Source organism: Pempheris klunzingeri, chromosome 14 (assembly GCF_042242105.1).
Source record: "Pempheris klunzingeri isolate RE-2024b chromosome 14, fPemKlu1.hap1, whole genome shotgun sequence".
NCBI lineage: Eukaryota > Metazoa > Chordata > Actinopteri > Acropomatiformes > Pempheridae > Pempheris > Pempheris klunzingeri.
This window is the reverse complement of record NC_092025.1, coordinates 19,435,507-19,454,389: the sequence shown is the minus strand read 5'-3', so window position 1 is coordinate 19,454,389 and position 18,883 is coordinate 19,435,507.

The window sequence follows — 18,883 nt, the reverse complement described above, 5'->3', positions numbered from 1 at the left end:
GGTCTTAAAAAAGACAAAAAAAAATTTTATGTGTAGTTGTTTTTGAGTAGACGCCCTTCATTAGTGTACAAACCTTGGGACCTCCCATGTCAAAGTGCAGGCGTGAGTATGGATCTTGGGTCATATCGTCTGCCAGAGGGCACACACGAAACGCAGCAATATGACAAATGCTCAAGTCTTGACATTTCTGAACCTCAAACATGCATGTGCCTGGTACACTTTAAAATCCAAACTCAACTTTGCCCCTGTCAGTTTGTCTGGTTTAACTCTTTTTTTAAAACAAATTTCTGCTTTAGACTGTTTCTCTTCTGTGACAAGAAGGACTGTAATAAGCAAATCCAATCACGGGACCATAATGCTTGAAAAAGGCATCAGAAAAAAACAGTTTTGGTGATATTTTTACATTTTAAAGTCCATGAAGATTACTTCCCATGAATTGTTATTATTTTTTGGCTTGTATTTCTGTTTTCAAGTTGTAATATTCATCATACATCTATGAACTGACTTTTACCTATTTGATTATATCTATATGTAATTGCTGTGACTTAAAGAGTGTACTATTTAATTGCATAACAGCAAATCTGCAGCAGTAGATATATTGTTGTGTTTTTATCATTAAAAAAGTACTTTGTAGACTTTGTTTGTTGTTTCCCTAAAGCTGCAGCACAGCAAAGCCACAATTAAGAACACAGAGGTCATGTCCTCCTCTCCTGTGATAGCTCTGTTTGTTTCATGGGTTTAATGACACGAGGAGGAGTTTACATTCCACGATTACACATGATACGTTTTTCAAGGCTGAATCTCATATCTCATATAAGTACTTTTACTAAAGTTCTGTAGTTAAGTACAAGGTTGAGGTACTTGTTCTTTACTTGCACATTTCAATGTCATGTCACTTTCTATTTCTATTCCACTACATCTCAGAGGGAAATATTGCACTGTTTACTTTACCACATTTGTCTGACAGCTTTACTCAGCTACTTAACACATTTGTGACACTACAAACACCTGATGCATTTCTGTAAATTAATCTACCACAGGATATACTAACAGGATATAAAATTGTTAAAATTCGCACATCTTGAACATCTGCAACAGTGAAATGCTATTTACACATTAATGCAGCAGTAATATTAATCTAGATATATCAGATATGATATTAAAACACTGACAGGGAGCAACTTACTGCATATGCTACTTACTTTAAGTACATTTTGCTGCTAATACTCTTAGTTAAGCAAAGTTTTGAATGCAGGACTTTTAACCAGAGTACAGTATTTTCAAATGTCATTTTAGTACTTTTATTTTAGTAAAGGATCTGAGTACGTCTTCCACCACTGCTTTTGAAGAAATATATTATAATTTGACTGTTTGTATTCAAAACAAATAACTAAATATATCAAATAAACGTGCGCAGAAGACTTAAAACCATATTTAGGCCATAATGCAGGGAGAGAAAACATACATGAAATATAATTAATGCTTGATCAGTTTCAGCGGGTGAATCACACACACAGGGGCATCAAACATACAACTTTAAAAATGTCTTAGACAAACTTAAGCAAGGACAAAGTGCAGAATTGACTAAACTCTGGAACTCTTTGGGTTTTACTGCATCAACTTGTCATCATAAATACCTCATATTTAGAGAAGGATCTTACAGAGTCACAGAAAAAATGTCTTTGTCACTACATGAATGAAAAGTTCTGGATGTTAAGGGCTTTATTCTGTGACTCTACGGCTACTCCCACCTCTCAGTCTCCTTTTAACAAATATCCCGGTCAGCTTGAAGTTTTTTCAGATTCACCAAAAGGCTTCTGCGGCAGCGCTGATGTTTAATCAGTTAACGTTTAGGAGAAAACTATTAAAGACAGTTTTTATTCTCCTTAAATGTAGAAGAAGCCCAAAGTTTGCATTGGGTTGTTTGGTTTAGGATTAAAGTTAAGTCGCTGTGTCTCAAACATTCTTGTGCAGACGTAACAGTGATCTTTACACGACGTCTGCTCTTCTCTGCCTGTCAGACACAAGCTTGGACCTTATCTCTAATCATGTCTTTAATCTCTAATTTGAACTCAATTAGGATGCCAGGTTGTCAAGTGTTTTTAGGCACTTGAGTAACATTATGGGCGAAGTCTCCTCCTCCTTTAGTTTCTTCTGCTCCAATGTGCTTTTAAAAGTGATTAACTGTGATCTCAGAATGCTGATGTATGTGAAAGCGGTAAGCTGCGCTGCTACCTTGCATCACACTGTCAATATTTCTCCTGTGCCTTATTTCACTCTGGATCATGATCTGGTCTCTCAGCTAACAGGTAGTGTTTTTACTGGCTCAGATATAATACAGGAACCTTCTTCTTCTACTTTCTGAGAATCGTGCATGTGTGTGTGTGTGTGTGTGTGTGTGTGTGTGTAGATGTGAAAGTGAGTGCACGTTTGCCTGCCTGCATGTGAAAGTGTGTCCTCCCTGAGAGTCATACGTTATATATCGTTTATTTGTGAGGAGGATTACAGCATTCTGGAGCCCATAATCCATTCTCAGTTTTAAACACGCCCCCCCTCCTCCTCAAATGTACAGCCTGTCAGGAAGGCCCAAACCTGCAGCCTTCCTTTTGCTTGTGAGAACCAACCAACAGTCCAATCCCCCCCCCAAAACAACTCGACTGCCCCCGCCAGGCTGTAGTAGAGATGGGGCATGTTGTTTTACGGCGCGATCTGTCTTGTATGTCTCAGGCCAAATCCTATTTTTACGGCTTGCTTATACATTCCTGCTGCAAATGGTTTACATACCGAGGCAGGGAGCCGTCCTAAATCAGCTGGCAGCTCAGTGCAGCTGGGACAAGGTGGAAACCTTGTCATCAGCCCGCTTCACCAGCGATTAATGAACCCCAAATTAAGATAATAACATCTCGGTCTGACCCCAGCTAGAGGATTACATCACTTCCACGGAAATTCAATTTTGACTCTTGTCGCTCTCAGTCAACCACCGGGACGTCAGTATTTATCCACCTTGTTTTTTCTCTCTGTTTATTTTCAGAGGGGTCCGGTGCCCATTCATGAAATTGGTGGCGTGTTTTCTCATTCTCGTAGGGCCCTTCAGAGCTGTTCAAACACTGCTGAGTGAAGCTGGAGAGGTTGTATAATGAGCAGAGGAGTTAGAGGGTGATGACTTCGCCATTCAGAGCCCAAGCACAATCTGCACCAGTGTTTCAGGCGAAGGCCCTCGAGTGCAGCCACACAAATCCTCTGTTACCTACTCTGTTTTAAAACCTTGTTTCATTCATGTTAGCAGCTCATAAATGGCCGCCCACTGCCTCAGCAAAAACAAGCTGAGGCCCTTCAGTTTCATAAGATGCAATCGGCTGTGGGCCCTAATCACCCCATTGCATTTTTTTAATTGTGGAGACTTAAGTTTGATAGGAGGTGATACTGAGGGCAGATATTTGTTCATTTAACCATGAAACTTTCAGAGAAAACAGCTTGATGTTTCTGTCAAAGCAACATGACAAAACCAAAACCTCATTTTTATGAATTTGTATGGAGTGATGTGTTTTCCCTTTACAATATCATAGCAGTGCACTTCTTGGTTTATTGGTAATACATTATAAATGTGCGTGGATCATCAGTTCAAAAGTATTACGTATTAAGGATTAAGTAGCATGAAATCAAAATACTCATGTAAAGTACAAATACCTCAAGTTACAACCAGCAAGGAGAAAAATAGTTGCCACCATAACGACTTTCCAGAGTTGTAAAATCCTGTGTGTGAGTATTACAAATGGCTACGAAAAGAGTTTTGGCATCTGACAAGTCTTCAGATAGAACTTGTAATTCAAACTGGACTCTTATTCAATCTGGATCATGTTTTATTGACTCGCCATTAGCCTAAACTCTTTATTCTGTGTTCATGTTATATCGTAAAAAACCCTAAATAACATTAGCTGAGTGGGGAAAATACTCAGCCTCAGTGTTATAATTCTGAGTCAGAGGCATCAGTAAGTTCAGCCAGCTGTGGCACTGTCAACAACCTAAATATAATCTAATATCAGCAGTAATATAATAACGATTCTACTCAAAAGGAACCACAAACTCTCGTTTCACTCGTCGACACACTGCCACAGATATTGAAAAACTCATGTAGGCTTAATGTGAGTTTATCTGATGAGACCACAGGGTCACTTTATCTTTCTTATTTATCGATCTTATCTCACGCTGCACTAGGCAAAACTACTTCTATCATTCTATCACTATCATAGCATATCACTAACAATATCTAATTGTAGATTTCCTCTAAAAAGTGTGAGTGACCAACCCCATTGTATTTAGTTATTTTTTTTAAACTGGACCCAGTCTGAATCAAATCTGGGGTTGGTTAGCAAGTAACTAACCAATCACACCGACTGTACAAACAACTGTCGTTGGGTTCTACGTGTTGTGGGTTCCTCTCCAATGGAGATGTGCCCCGTGCACAGATGTTGTGTCAAGAGCTAAGGCAGCTTATGATAAATTTCTATTGCTTCCTATGCCTACAACAGTTTACCAGTTGGTTGCACTGGTTGACAACCTCGATGTTCTGCTTCAAGCTCAGCAAAATGTGTGTGCATTTGTGCAGTGACATTTGGTGGGAAGCTCCCAGTGGAGTGACGAGGCAGCAGAGAGACAGGTGGAAGTTTTTTCATTGTTGCTTACTGCAGCTTTAATGGTATAAAAAGTCTTAAGCCTTGGCATTGAAATCATCCACTATCTCTTTATTTCTCAGGATACAAAACAATGATATCCAACATGCTTCATTTTAGAGTCACACAATATTTACATCAGGCTCATGTTAGCTCTTTGACATTTAATTACTCAGGTGAAACAAAGAAAAGAGACTGTCTTCTTTTCTGAATGAACAGTAAGTGAGCTATTTGGCACAAATGATGTTGAGACATTTAGAGATGTTGACATTTAGTGTGCACTGCTGTTTTTTGGCAGGCTAACAGCAATTAGCAGCACGGTAAAATGCCTTAAACCCCTAGACAACATATTTTCTTTATAAATGATGTACGAGTTGGACCAAAACTTAAGGCTGTCAAAAACAAAAGACGAACTACGGCTCTCGAGGAATCAACAGGTGCATCTGTGGTTTCTGAGGTTTGCTGATTCGGACTGAACAACTCACATGATGATGAACTCAAGTGGCTTCATATTAATTCTTTAACTTTAAAACACATCCTGCATGTTTGTCTTCAAAGGTTCAAGTCTAGTCAGCAACGTTTTTCCCACAAACCACAAAGATTAAAACTGCAAATCATCCCATTCACACAACAGAAGAAGGAATTGCAAATCATATTGTGCTGTTTATACTGCTGTTAAAGTATTTTGCAGCCTCCCTCTCACTCCTGAAACTCCCCTCTATAGCGGCTGCTTCGATGACGTAAGAAGAAAAATAAGTTGAATTTTACATTTACGTCTTTACGTTTTTTTTCTCTCTGCTTCCCTTCCCTGCATCCTCTCCTTGCTTGCAGAGGAATTGCTTTTTCTTGCATGTGGGAGAAAAAAAAAGTTCTTAAAAGTCTTATGAGTGAAAAGGATGTTACCTCATTAAAGAAGAGGCCATAAATCTGTCTCCCTCCTCAGCAGCACCGCTCCACATCTGGCTGTTCACTCCAGCCACTCATTGTTGCTCATTCTCGCTAACCCCCGGATGGGATTTATGGTTCATTCTGCTCGTGTCACATGTTCAGCCCTGCAATCTCATCAGCAATCTCATGCTGGTACCATCCTGTCTGATGTTTGGGATTTCTGACAAAGTGTTATGCTGTCTGTGTCACTTGTGAAATGTGCTTACAGGGTGTTAACTGCTGCCGTTTTGGATAATTCTTGTTGTTTATCATTAATTTCTTTCTTCTTCTGACAGAAATAGCATTTTGTGCAAACTCACTGGATGCATCAGGTAATAATACCTCTCCATTTATGATATTGTTAATATGTGACTGTGGCTGTCGGTGCTTGTCGGATTGTTTCATTCTGAGGCTTTGTGCAACATTTTGCATTCAATCTCCGACACATACAATCTGACAATCATGCCCACTTCACACGGCGATCGGCCAGGTGTGTGGGGGTGTGAAAGCTGCATTTGAGCTTCTCTCCCAAGCTCTCGTTTTTAATTTCGTCACACCCATGTGGACGACTCTTTGCGTGGACACCCTGGATGCCCTCAAGGAGAGACTGTCCCAAAGTGCGCGCTGGTATTATTATGGTACAATTTAGGCTTTTGTGTAAAGAATACAAAGAGTTCTTGGTTGGAGATCGGGGATTTGAGATTCATAACATCCACATTTTGGATCAATGTGGGCTCTGTCCCCAAAAATCAGTTACCATCTGCCTTCGCTCACAGGAAAATCATCACTTCACTGAATAACTTTGTTTACGTTCAAGTGAAAAAGACCTCGAGCAGTCATAGGAACTCCCTCCCAACAGAGGTGGAAGTGACGTCTACAGAGGGGGGAGGTCAGGAGGCCAATAGTCAACAGTGGCTTCTATTAACCACAATCTTTTGACCACAATCCTTCCCTAACCTTAACCACATGGTTAATACCATAACCATGATGGAGAAGGTCTTCTAAACTTTATATTTTCAACCCAGCCCATCAAGATGTTTTTTGTTGTGTTTGTGCCCAAATCTGACCAAACCTTAACCATCATAAGCCAGATTTACGTTACGTAAAACAGTTTTGGAAAGCAAAGATAAATGATGTCATCCTTGCTGTCCTCGTCATGGACTTCAAATGAGAAAACGCTTCTGAGGGGTGTTCTGGATTTATGCATTGTCTTTTAATTTGTAGGATTTGAAGGAATGTGCAATATTTCATAAACACGATGAATGAAAATGGCATTTATTTTATTCAATCAGCTCAAATGTCTTTCTCTGTGATCCATTATCATGTATCATTGGCAAATATATTCAAACCATCAGACACGTACGTTTAAGTAAATACTCATTCCATCAAATGCTCGGTATTGTATTCCCAAAGATTCCCCTAATAAACCTTTACGAACTTTTCCCTCATACAAATATTATAATATTATAAACTTTATAATACCTGAAATGACACGAACTACAATGGCAGTGTTCCCCTTGATTTCATTTGGCTTCTGAAATATTTCTTTATCTTTTTTTTCTCCACCCTGTCTTACTACTTCATAACCAAATGTGGATGAGCCTTCTGGTCAGACCGGCTTCCACTCCCTTCTCCCACGGTCTCTCACAGCCAATAGATCAGTGTAAAAGCAAACCTGCGACGTCGGGTCATGATATACTGTGACTTGACTTTAAGTGTGTGTACAGGTCGGAATCTCTCTGTACGTGTAGACAGAAGCACTGAGGTTGTAGGCTGACACACAACGCCAGACGCTTCCAATTACATCTGTGTGTCTGTCAGGGGGCCTCAGAGCTTTGCCCTTTATGAAAACAACAAGCGGCACAAGAGCACGCGAGGCTGCTGCGGTCTGGACGGCACCGATCCGACCAGGGCAGCTTTTAACATTCGTCTTGGAGCTGATCTCAGATTCTTCTGACTTAAATTACACTGAGAGTTATTATGAAGCAGAATCTTTGAACTTTTAGTTTGTGATTTGTATTTGACCGGGGGGAAGAGACAGGCCTTGATTGTCTGTTCAATATGATGCAAGCTTTTCGTACAGTTCTCTCTAGTTTGTGTGTTATCGGTATCCCCATTCACGCAAAGTGGTGCTCACACAATGACTGCACGACCCCACACACAGATGCTGAATTAAAAAGGTTTGTATAAATGGTCAGAGACAACAGTGAGGACACCGTGTCTCTGCGTATTTGGGAGTTATAACTACCGGAGGAGGAATTTCTCTTTGTGTTGACTCGTTTAGGCCAAAATGGAAGTTAAAATAAAGTGATTTTGTACTTCACCATATTCTTACCATCATTATAGACAAAGCTTTAAAACTGCCTTTAGGACACTGAACAGGTACATAAAACTTACAAAACAGAATATGCAATCTAACAGTTAAATGTGAAAATAAAATCAATATAAAGGGGTTTTACTTTGCCAATTTTCAACCGGTTTTCTATAATTACAGTGTGGGGTGCAACAGAAAATTAACAATGTTTAACTTTCCCCTGTGTAGCCTGCGTCGTGAGCTCCCGTAGCTCACTGCTCTTGGTGTCCGAACAGGCTTGAGGGCTGTTGTTCGATCGAATGACTCACTTAAAAGTAAAATAACAGTAATGATTTTATTGGTAAATCAGTTATTTAATCAAGTGACAGCCACAGAGCCAGCAAATGTCTACCGGGTGATGTGAAAGGCAGAGTGGGGAGCTCTGAGTGCAGGCAACACAGGAATGTTAAGCATCACTCATTTGAATATACTACTGACATTGCGATGATACAAAGCTGGTTGAAAGCTGGCAAAGTATCAATTTAAGGAGGTTTTACAGACTTTTGTTTGGTGGATGGTCACATGTTCCTCGGGGACGGGTGGTGCTGGGGGAATCTGGACTTCGGTACTGTTAAAATCCTAAAAGTACATTTACTCAAATATTGTACTGAAGCACGAATTTGGGATACTTTACTTTACTCAAGTTTTTTTCTTTTCATGCTATGTAGCTATGTAGTTTTACTCTACTACGTCTCAGAGGGAATTATTGTACTTTTTACTCCACTAAACTGACAGTTTTAGTTTTTAGCAACTATTCTGATGAATAGTGTTGAGAGTGTTGGCTGGACACAAGAAACATTGTGAAGGAGTCACTTTGGCCTCTGGGTCATTGTGACGGCCTGTCTCACACTACACTTACACACTAAACAATCAGTGTCTTACATGATATCACACAACTTTGATTGCTGACATTTGTGCTGTAGTTTCCCATCTCTCATTGCAGCATCTTCTCATGATCACTGCCTCTGATTCTTACACATAGTGTTTTGGATTATATCATTATCATAAGTCATTAAAAGTGACATAAGCAGGACACTCCAGAAGTCCTTCTCCCAAGCTTTGCTTTCCAACTTCTCCTGATTCTGAGGCGTTCCCAGGCCAGATTAGATATATATATATATATAATCTCTCGAGCAACTTCTGGCTCTGCCCAGGGGTCTCCTCCCAGTTGGAGGCACCTGGGTGGCATCCTGACTAAATGTCCAAACCACCTCAACTGGCTCCTTTCAACACAAAGGAGCAGCGGCACTACTCCTCACCCTACCTCTAAGTCTGAGCCCAGACATCCTGCATCACCGAGAGTTTTGGTGTTAAATCTAACCAAAAACAACCATTTCACAATATTAACCACATGTTACTATTGTTACCTTGACAATAAGGGTCTGGTACACCTGTCGCTGGTGCTCTTGGTGGTACAGCGGTCATACATAACAGTTTCCATGGTGCCAGCATTTAATTTCAACACATAATGTGCCACCACGTAAAGCCATGATGAATAACTTTATTACCATTTTGCATCTACATTTGCACTACAGTGTTTACATTAACGTCACACTAGCTGCCTAGAATGAAGAAACACACACAGCGAGGTCAAACGTCATGCTGTGCTTGGAGCATGTAAAGCAGTGTTTCTTATCATGTTATTTTTCTCATCATTATTACTCATGCTAGTGGCGTGGCTCTGGTTGTCCAGTCCAGATTTGGTCCCTCGGGTCTCTCTTGGGTCCCTAGAGTTTGATAACAGACAGATCTTCCACCTGTTGAACAGGATACCTCTTAAACCAATCAGTGAAATCTTGTCAGTCAGCTGTGCTTTGTAACCATCCTGTGACCCTGAATGTCCTCAGTTTGAGTCCAGCTAAAGGAACATTGGTTCATCCCTTATCTCTCTCTCTCTCCCATTAGATCCAGCCTCTTTATTTCTCTGCTGTAAAATCTCTAATAAAGGTATACAGTACAACATAAACTCTGTTACTGTTAGAGACGCCTATCCAAACTTTTTATGCAGTATGCAATGATGAGTAGAATAACTGTCACTAGTAATAAATCTGAGAGCGAGCGATAAACTGAATTTAATGGTTTAAGGGTGGAGGCAGAGACGTGTCCATAGATCACATCACCATAATCCAGAACAGACAAGAAAATGGCCTCAATTATCTGTTTCCTACTGAACGCGGGAACATTGTTTCTGTACCCCAGCCGACCCAAGTCGTGTCGACTGTGGGATCCTCTCAATAATTTGTTTATTCAGAGTGGTATTCAGAGTGCAAATTATCGTCCACAATAGTTTGCATGCTACCAATGTATTGGTCCAGTAGTTGAAAGTATCTAATTTCAGGCCATCCAACATGTTTTCCGCTGTGGCTGCTAATGTGACTGTAGACTTGAGCTATTATTAGTAAATCAATAAAAGTGCATGAACTCTGGTGCAGCCCTTTAATCTTCTGCAATACAGCTCCGTTACCTCACTGCGCTAGAGGAACACACTCCTTGCTGGAGGTTTAATCACATCACAGCACCTCCAGTTCAAACAGCCCACACTCATCCTGTCAGCTGCACAGCTCTGCGACATCAGCTGAGCCTCAAGCCGCTGCAACGACTGCAGCTTCAAAGCTGCTGCTCGTCTGGACCACGCCAAAACCAGTTACAGTGGTGGAGAGCAGACCGCCGCCACACAAAGGAAGCTTTGCTTTAATGTTATCAGAGACTGATCCACGTCTGTACAGAGCTGTAATGATGCTGTATTTCCCTGCCTGTCTGACAATGGCCTTATGGCTTTTATAAGCGGGCCCTAATACAACTATACACCATTAGAGAGACGCTTTTATTACGTTTCCAGTTCTGCAGAAGCCCATTCATCTCCAGCGAGATGGATTGCTCTTGTTTTTTGAGATCATCAAGATGAATGAGTTTATGTTTCCCTCCAGCGATGGATGGGAGGGGGTTAGATCTCTGTGCAGAATCAAACAGGGCACAAAACACAAAATATATTTGATCAATTTGTTAAAAAATAGAACCAAAAACCACTTTAGCCCATTTACAAAGGAGTGCTTGATTTTTATCTGCTGTTGTTGGCTGTTTCTGAGGAGCTACATGAGGTGAACATGGCCTCTGGTCGAATGCTGTGTTCCTTACAAAGCTCTCCATATGAATTAATGTAAATCTCAAAACTTGTGACTTACTTCTTCGAACTTATTTGGCACATTGTGACTATTGTATGCAAATTCAATATGTCATATAAAACCCACTGAAGACAACAATGATAACAATAACTACGCCAACAGCAAGTTAATTGTGTAAACAGCAAGTACAAAAAGAATCAGGGGGAGATTGCTTTTGTTACACACAGCTCCAAAAAGAATAAGAATAAACTTCAAACACAAAAGTAAAAATATAAATATATAAAAGTATGTTTTAAAAATTTTGTATTAAGAATTATTATTACAAATTATTACACAGAGGTAAATTATTGCACCAGGTGAGTCCAGAGTCCAGGGTCCTCTCCTCTCTGGTGAAACAGTTCACGTACTGTGTGAAGTTGGGAAGTGCCTTTGTCATGGTGACATGGTTGAAGACAGAGATAGCAGTGAATGCACTCGGGTGTAGAGTCTGGCTATGGCAGAGTGGATGACGTCACACGCCGAAGTTGGGTTGGCAGAAGGAGGAATGTAAACAGTCACCATAACAACATGTGAAAACTCCCGTGGCAGGCAACGTGGACGAAGACCAACAGCAAACAGCTCAATCGTATGAGATATAAAAATTATAGTAATTATAGTAGTATAGTTATAGAAAAATGTTTGCACTCTGGAAACGTCTTTAGCTACAGTAGAATTTGACTTTTCCCACTACACAATTTAATCAATTTAATTGGAGACCATCAAAGATTAGGTCATTGTTAAGGTCCTTCCTTCTGTTCAGGAGACAATTATTAAAGACAAACACATGCTCATCTTCAGTCTGTGCTTTGATAGTGAAAGTGTTTCCAGCCTGTGTAGCGCTCCCTCGGACATCTGAGGACACACTGACAGTTATGGCATGTAGCTCTTTATCCACAGTAGTGAGTAACAGCTCCGTCTGCTCCGACTATAAACTCTTTATCAGTTTACGGTCCTCCTCTCTGTCCCTGTGTTGTTCACTGTGTTTTGTTTATTTGGAGCAGAGCTGTAAAGGATGGACCACTAAACCAGTCCCGGTGCAGGGTCAGACCGCTGACAAGGCTTTGATGAACTGTAACTGCAGAGCATGCCCCCCCCCAAATCCCCCCTCACCTCAGCCCGACCACCCCCCCATTCCCATCCATGCACCCCCCTCAACCGCCCCAAAACCCCAAATCTAAATGGGGGGCTTTGATGTGGCTGGATGGTGCCTGTTGTTATTGTTTGTATCAGGGCTTATCACTGCTGAACCCCCCCCCACCCCAACTTACCCCCATCCTGACCACAACCCCACACACACACACCTTCATAAAGGTCGTAAAAGGTTCGGCCTTGACGTCACATTTTGACTGTTGTTTCGTCCAGTGAAAATACAGTTTTGTTTTACTTCTTAAGCTGCATCTTTTCTTCTTCTTTTCTTTTCTTCTTCTTCTCTTTTCTCCCTCTTCCCCTCTCCTCAGTACAGCCAGGCTCCCCCTGATAAGGATGATGGATGGGGCAGAACTCTGGCTCCAGCCAAGCCCGGCAGCTTCCTGGGAGCTGAGAGATACTGAGGGGGAGGCGGCGAGGTGTGCTGTTGGGTGGGTGGGTGGGTGGGTGGGTGGGGGGGGTTTGTGCTGCCCACATAAACCACCAAATAAAATAATACTACAAAGGCCGTGTCACTCTTTGCTGTAGGTGAGGCCAAAGCCACCTCATTTCTAGTTTACCTTCGGTTTTTCCAGGAGAGGTTTCAGCAGGTTTTTATAAGCCAGTTGGTGGTGTGTAATCTTTTTTACGAAGCTGTTAAAGTAAATCTAATGATTTGAAGGAATACAAATATAACACTATTTAAACAAGATCAACTGGAGCAAAACACAGAAGACATCCTCAATAAATATGGATTAGAGGCTACTCTGTTTTAATAGAAAAAATAAAAATGGAAAAATGCAAAATATTTCTGAGGGTCTCCGGTTTCATTTAATTCCTGACTGCCAACACTTCTTTATACTTTCTGTCCTGCTGATTTTTTTCAGTGGTGAAAAGCAAATTTATCACTTTTAGTTACATTTTCTCATTGACATCTCTAAAACATTTTTCATGGCTGGTTTAACTCTCAGTAGCATAAACGTCCGTCCCTCAGTCACTTCCTCAGACATGCTGGAAGCACAATTACATGTAAATAATCCATCAGTTTTCATACAAGATGTTTTAATTTACAGCGTGTAAGGTGTTCTTACTTAACATGATGTGAGGTGACTGGTGTCTCCGTTTTTATATAGACTGCTGCCATTTAAGGCCTTTCTTTCTTCTCTGGTCAATCCACACAGGCATCATGAGGAATAGGTTTTGATATGCAGTTTCAAAAGGACACTTTGGTTCCCAAGACCATAAGGCCAGAGGAGATGACTCCTCGTCCCTTGTGCACATCACTGCACCTCATTAAAAACAACATGCTCTTCATGCTCTTCATGCTTTTAATGCTTTCCAGTGTGCAGAGCTGCATTACAATCTGCATAATTTTTTAATCTAATTACAACTTCCCCTCATTAAAGTGTGCAAATAGATTAAAGATTCCCTGACTGAATTTAGTCATTTGTGTTTATGTTTTTATCATTTCTATGTAAAAATGTATGAAGTTTGGTTAACTGTGACCCACAGAAACACCATCAGGTCACATCCCATGCTTGTGGAAACTTTTTTTACCTCCTACAGTAACCTCTCGGCCACACAGCGCCGTCCTGCTGGACAACTGCGATTACGTTAATGATTTGTTTGGGTTTCAGGAAGACAGAGGGAGAAAGCCAAGCAAATATACCGTTAAATAAAAGGCCTAATCCGTGTTTATATCCCAAGCAAACACAGGCATTCGCTTTCATTATGAATCAGACAAGATAGCGCGTTCCCACCAATTTCCTGCAGCTCTATCTGTGCTGCCAGGATTACGGGTGCAAAGTCTGTACGTTGAAAGATATATTGACCTACTGACGTATCTTAGTGCGATCAGAAACATCGACAGGGATGGCAGCCAGGAGGTTGGCAACTGCAACCTTAAACAAAATCTGTTTTGAAGAGTGTGTCCTCATGCCTCTGTCTTTGTCCGGGACTTAAATTCCCTCCATGTACACCTAAGCTCTGTCACGCATCTGATTCACCTAGAGATACAGCCAAGGGACAACTTTTATTTCCCAGAATGCCTCCATTCCCCCATAAGGTGTGCGCTCACAGCTCACGATGATGATTTAGGGCTGTTTATCCCCGCTCGCTTAAACATTTACTTTTCAGCACAAGGTGAAGCTGAGAGAAAAATGTCTCTCTGCGGGGCTTAACCTCTGGAGGATTTAACACTCTCTACACACCGCTGACGTTTACAAGACGAGCAACCCCAGGAATGATGGGATACATATTAGGGCTCGGCCGGCTGTCGCAGCATCCGAAGGCGTACGTGTATATTTCTGTAAGGTCTTTCACGGAAGTACATTGCGTTTCGGTGTGATTGCTACATCGCGCCTGGGAGGCATCTCCATTTTTCATCGCAACACATTGTTTTGATCCAGTTCCTCTTTTTAATGACCCATAATCCTTTACTGTAAAACGGCTGGAAGGAGATCCAAAGACCCCTGCTGGGTGACTTATTATCAGTTTATGCTTTATGATGGAGAATAAATAAATGAACATGTCTCTGCACGCCCTCAACCTTCACCTCTTTATGCTCTTCTTCTCTGGTTCTTCACTCCCTCGTGGCTGTTTTATTGCATCTTTTGTCTTTATTTAAAATTTTCTCGCTTAACTCCCCCACATATGTGCCCCCCCCCCTTCCCCTTTTCTTTCTATTCGCTCTCCTCCACCTCCTGTGTTAAGCCCTTATAATATGCAACACCTTGAGCTTTTTAAGAGGCTACATTTTCAGGGAAATTTAGTCCAGAGACGCTGCTGGATGTTAAGTGCAGAGGTATGTTTCGGGGTGAAGGACACCCAGCTTTCTTCGACTCCAGCGAGGACATGGGGTCGTTGGAGAGAGGATGGGGTCAAAAGTAGGGCCAAATTGTAATTATGTCTCACTGAGAATCCCTTTAAAGCACTTTGTTACCAGATTGTTTGGTTTAATCGAGTAAAAAGGAAAGTTTGATACATTTTCAGTCAAAGAAACCTAAAATAACTTTTTAATCCATGTTATGGGTGTAGGGGGAGGGTGCGTGTGTGTGTATGTGTATGCGTGTGCGCGCGCGTGTGTGTGTGTGTGTGTTTTGGGGGTGGGGGTTCCACTAATGGGGGTTTTCGCTGAGACACATTAAGACAAGTAGAGGAAAAAGGTTGAGCATGATTAGTGACTGCCTTAATGGTATAATTTCACCCCTATTTCAGTGTTCCTGGAGGGAAAGAGCAGGTTTGTCTGTGTCAGTGTGTGTGTGTGGGGGGGGCGTGGGTGTGGGTGTGTGTGTGTGTGTGTGTGTGGGTGTGTGTGTACGCTGAAAGTCTAAATCCATGCAGCTCTGTGAGGCTGTTATGCTCATTGTGAAGACAACACAATTCTAAGATGGATAGAAGTTGTGGTCCAAAGCTGTTTCTTAATTAGTAGCAGTCATGGAGAAGTAAATGCCAAATGCTGGCAGTTGTTTATACTAACACTGTCACAATTACTATCATCTATCACCATCATCTATCATCACTATTGTAATTATTACTATAATAATTTATCATTATCATATGAAGTTATTTATTAAGCCTGAGGGGAACAAGAATACAAGACTATGATAGAATTACAACTATTAACCGTGTGACGAGATATCAGGGTCTTTTCCCTGTCAGATAGTTTCAGAAATTCAAAAAATTACATGTATATACTGATTTTCAAGAGCAAAGATGTTTTTAAAGAAGCCTAGAAGCCACCTGGATTATATTTTTATCAACAAAAGGAAGAAAATATTTTCAATAAATTGATCTGCCTCATTGTAAGATGTTCGCAGTGACCCTATTTGCTAAATGTTCATTGACATCAATGTCAAAAGTCACTTGAGGCACAAGATTTTATCCAAAGTGCTAAAGCATAATCCAAGTGACATTATATTTCCCTGAAAGCGTAGGAGACAGCAGGGTGAGTTCAGTCAGTTTTTACTTCCATAAAGTGAGGGCATGATGACAGGGATGTCTGATATGTAGATATATATTTCAGGATGTGTTTCAGAATATGACATTCCAAAAATATGTGGTCTCTTGGCTTAACTTGCCCCTAATGAGGGGTAAGTTGAGCCTGAGGAAAGGGTATATTGGGCCACATAGGAGGAAATATCCAGTATCTTTTAATTATTTTAACCTCTTAAGACCCGAGCTCTTGTTTGATATGCATTTTTTATTTCTCCTTGCTATTTGGGCTTATTGGACCCTGATAAGTATAAAACCTAAGCATCATCTTTTTACATGGTGTAGTTTTAGAGAAAAAGTATGTCCACATATGTGGACAATCGGTCTTCATTTCCAGAAAACACAATAAAGTCACCTTTGATCAAAACTCTTTATTTCCACCCTGAACATAGCAGTTTTTTTCCTGACTGCTTTTGCATGTATTTATAACACATACAAAACATATTTTGAACATGTTTTGAAAATCACGGTGCAAAAAACAATATGAAATATCAACAATTTTGCCCACACACATGTCCATACGGCCCCAGCTAAGCAGAATTAACTACTATGGTAATATAACCCAAGATGTGATGTCCACGCATGTGTACGCCAGGTCTTTAGAGGTTAAAGTGGTTATCCAGACTTTGTGCTGAGCTGAGCAAACCGACTAATGGTGATGTAAACAGGAAGTGCAATGATGGCATGGAGCCACTAAATTAATGACTCGAGAGAAAAGGGTGGGGCAGGGATTTCTGACTCAACATGCATCAGTTGGATGTGGCTACAATGTAGAATTACAGTAAAATGATATTAAATAATAGTAGGGGCAAGTTGAGCCAGTAGCTCATCTTCCCCCTGGCATTTTAGCTCAAATTACCCCACCTCTCCCTTTTTTTACAAGCTTGTATCATCCAGCAGTTTGGAACTAATGTCATGTGTGGTAACATGACCAATTTTAGAAACACGGGGTGGCTCAGTGTCCTCACAGGTTTGAATCCCCCCCATTCTCCCCTACCTGGCAAAGCAAACTAGTTGTATATAATCATGACTTTTAGCACACATGGCTGCATGTAACCTGACTTTAAAATATCTTGTGAAAGACGTGGAAACATGTTGCTGATCTGAGCTGACTCTGCTTCCCAGTTGGACCAACTGGAGACACACTGAATTTACAGTTTGCAGCTAATGGGGTTTAGAGTGGTTCAGGCAACCTGACCATAGTCCTTGAGTTCTTTCTGAGTGCATCCTGAGGGCACATTCAGTCGTATTGGTAAAATATATCTGATTATACTCCAATCAAAAGATTATTGGGCCCATAGTTGATTAACTGATTTATTACTTCAACCATGCCTCCTGTCAGTGCCTGTGTGTGTGTGTGTGTGTGTGTGTGTGTGTGTGTGTGTGTGTGTGTGTGTGTGTGTGTGTGTGTGTGTGAACAGTGACAGACATGGCGTCCGCTGACAGCCCGACTCGGTCTTATCTGCACTGCAGGGGTGACGTTAGAGGACCAGGAGGGGGGAGGCTGGGGGGGAGAAAGGGACAGATAGTGAGGTGTGTGTGTGTGTGTGTGTGTGTGTGTTCGTGTCTTTTCAACACACACTTGTCACAGTGTTCCTCACTTTTATTTCTCTTCTTCTGATGCCCGGCCACTTTCTGACCGCTGACACAGCTCTTTATCGCTGGTTGAATGAGACGTTGGTGATCTCACGTACAGAACAAAGTCAATTTGATGCCAAGAATGGAGATTAAAAAAAATGCATTCATTCATTATGGTAGCACTGATGCTGCACATTAAATTGTTAAGAGAGGGCCTTCATGGGCTGGACTATAGCAAAGTGGCTGAGCAATAAAATCCTTCCCTGACTGACTCAGTGAGTGAGTGATGAAGTTACACCATTGGTCAGTCAATTGAAATTAACGATTCATACAACAAAATTCCGCCGATTAGCCATTGGACGGCACAAACATAGGAAAAATAACAAGCAAGCAACCTGTTGGTGGACAAACTATACACTGACGCCATCTCCTCATATGTACTTGTATATTTTTACACAATCTAATAGACATTCTCCAATATAGTTATAATACAGTGTATAATGTGCCATACTATAAGTCATGCTGATGCCCTTTACCGCACTGTAAATACTAATATACTAACCAGTTAATAAACCACGTTAGATTCGACCAGAAACAAACATGAAGGCCTTCGTCTCCTGTTCACCTGCTGCCCTCTGGTCAGTTCAACGTCACTCAGTTAAATCCAAAAAACTAAACGTCTTTCTGGTTTATGGGGAAAATAGTTAAAGGGAAGACAGAGCAGAGATGGTTGGAGAGGCTGAATGAGACGAACATTTGAGGAGGTGATTTGAGACGGAGAGATGACAAGAGTGGAGAGAGGAGGAGGAGGAGGAGGAGGAGGAAGAAGAAGAGGGAGCACTGCGAGGAGAGAAGACGTGGTAAGAGAGTCGTGGGAAAGAGATGAGAGTGAGTGATAGAGGGAGAGGAAAAGTGATGAGAGAAGGAGAGAAACTGGATGAATCTGTACACCTGTGACCTTTGTGAGCCTCTACAGGTGACCGGGTGGAATTACAATAACAATGCACATATGATATAAATAAGTTCTGGTTAAGTTAACTGCAAGATGCAAACTCCAGTCTCCTGCATGAAAGTCA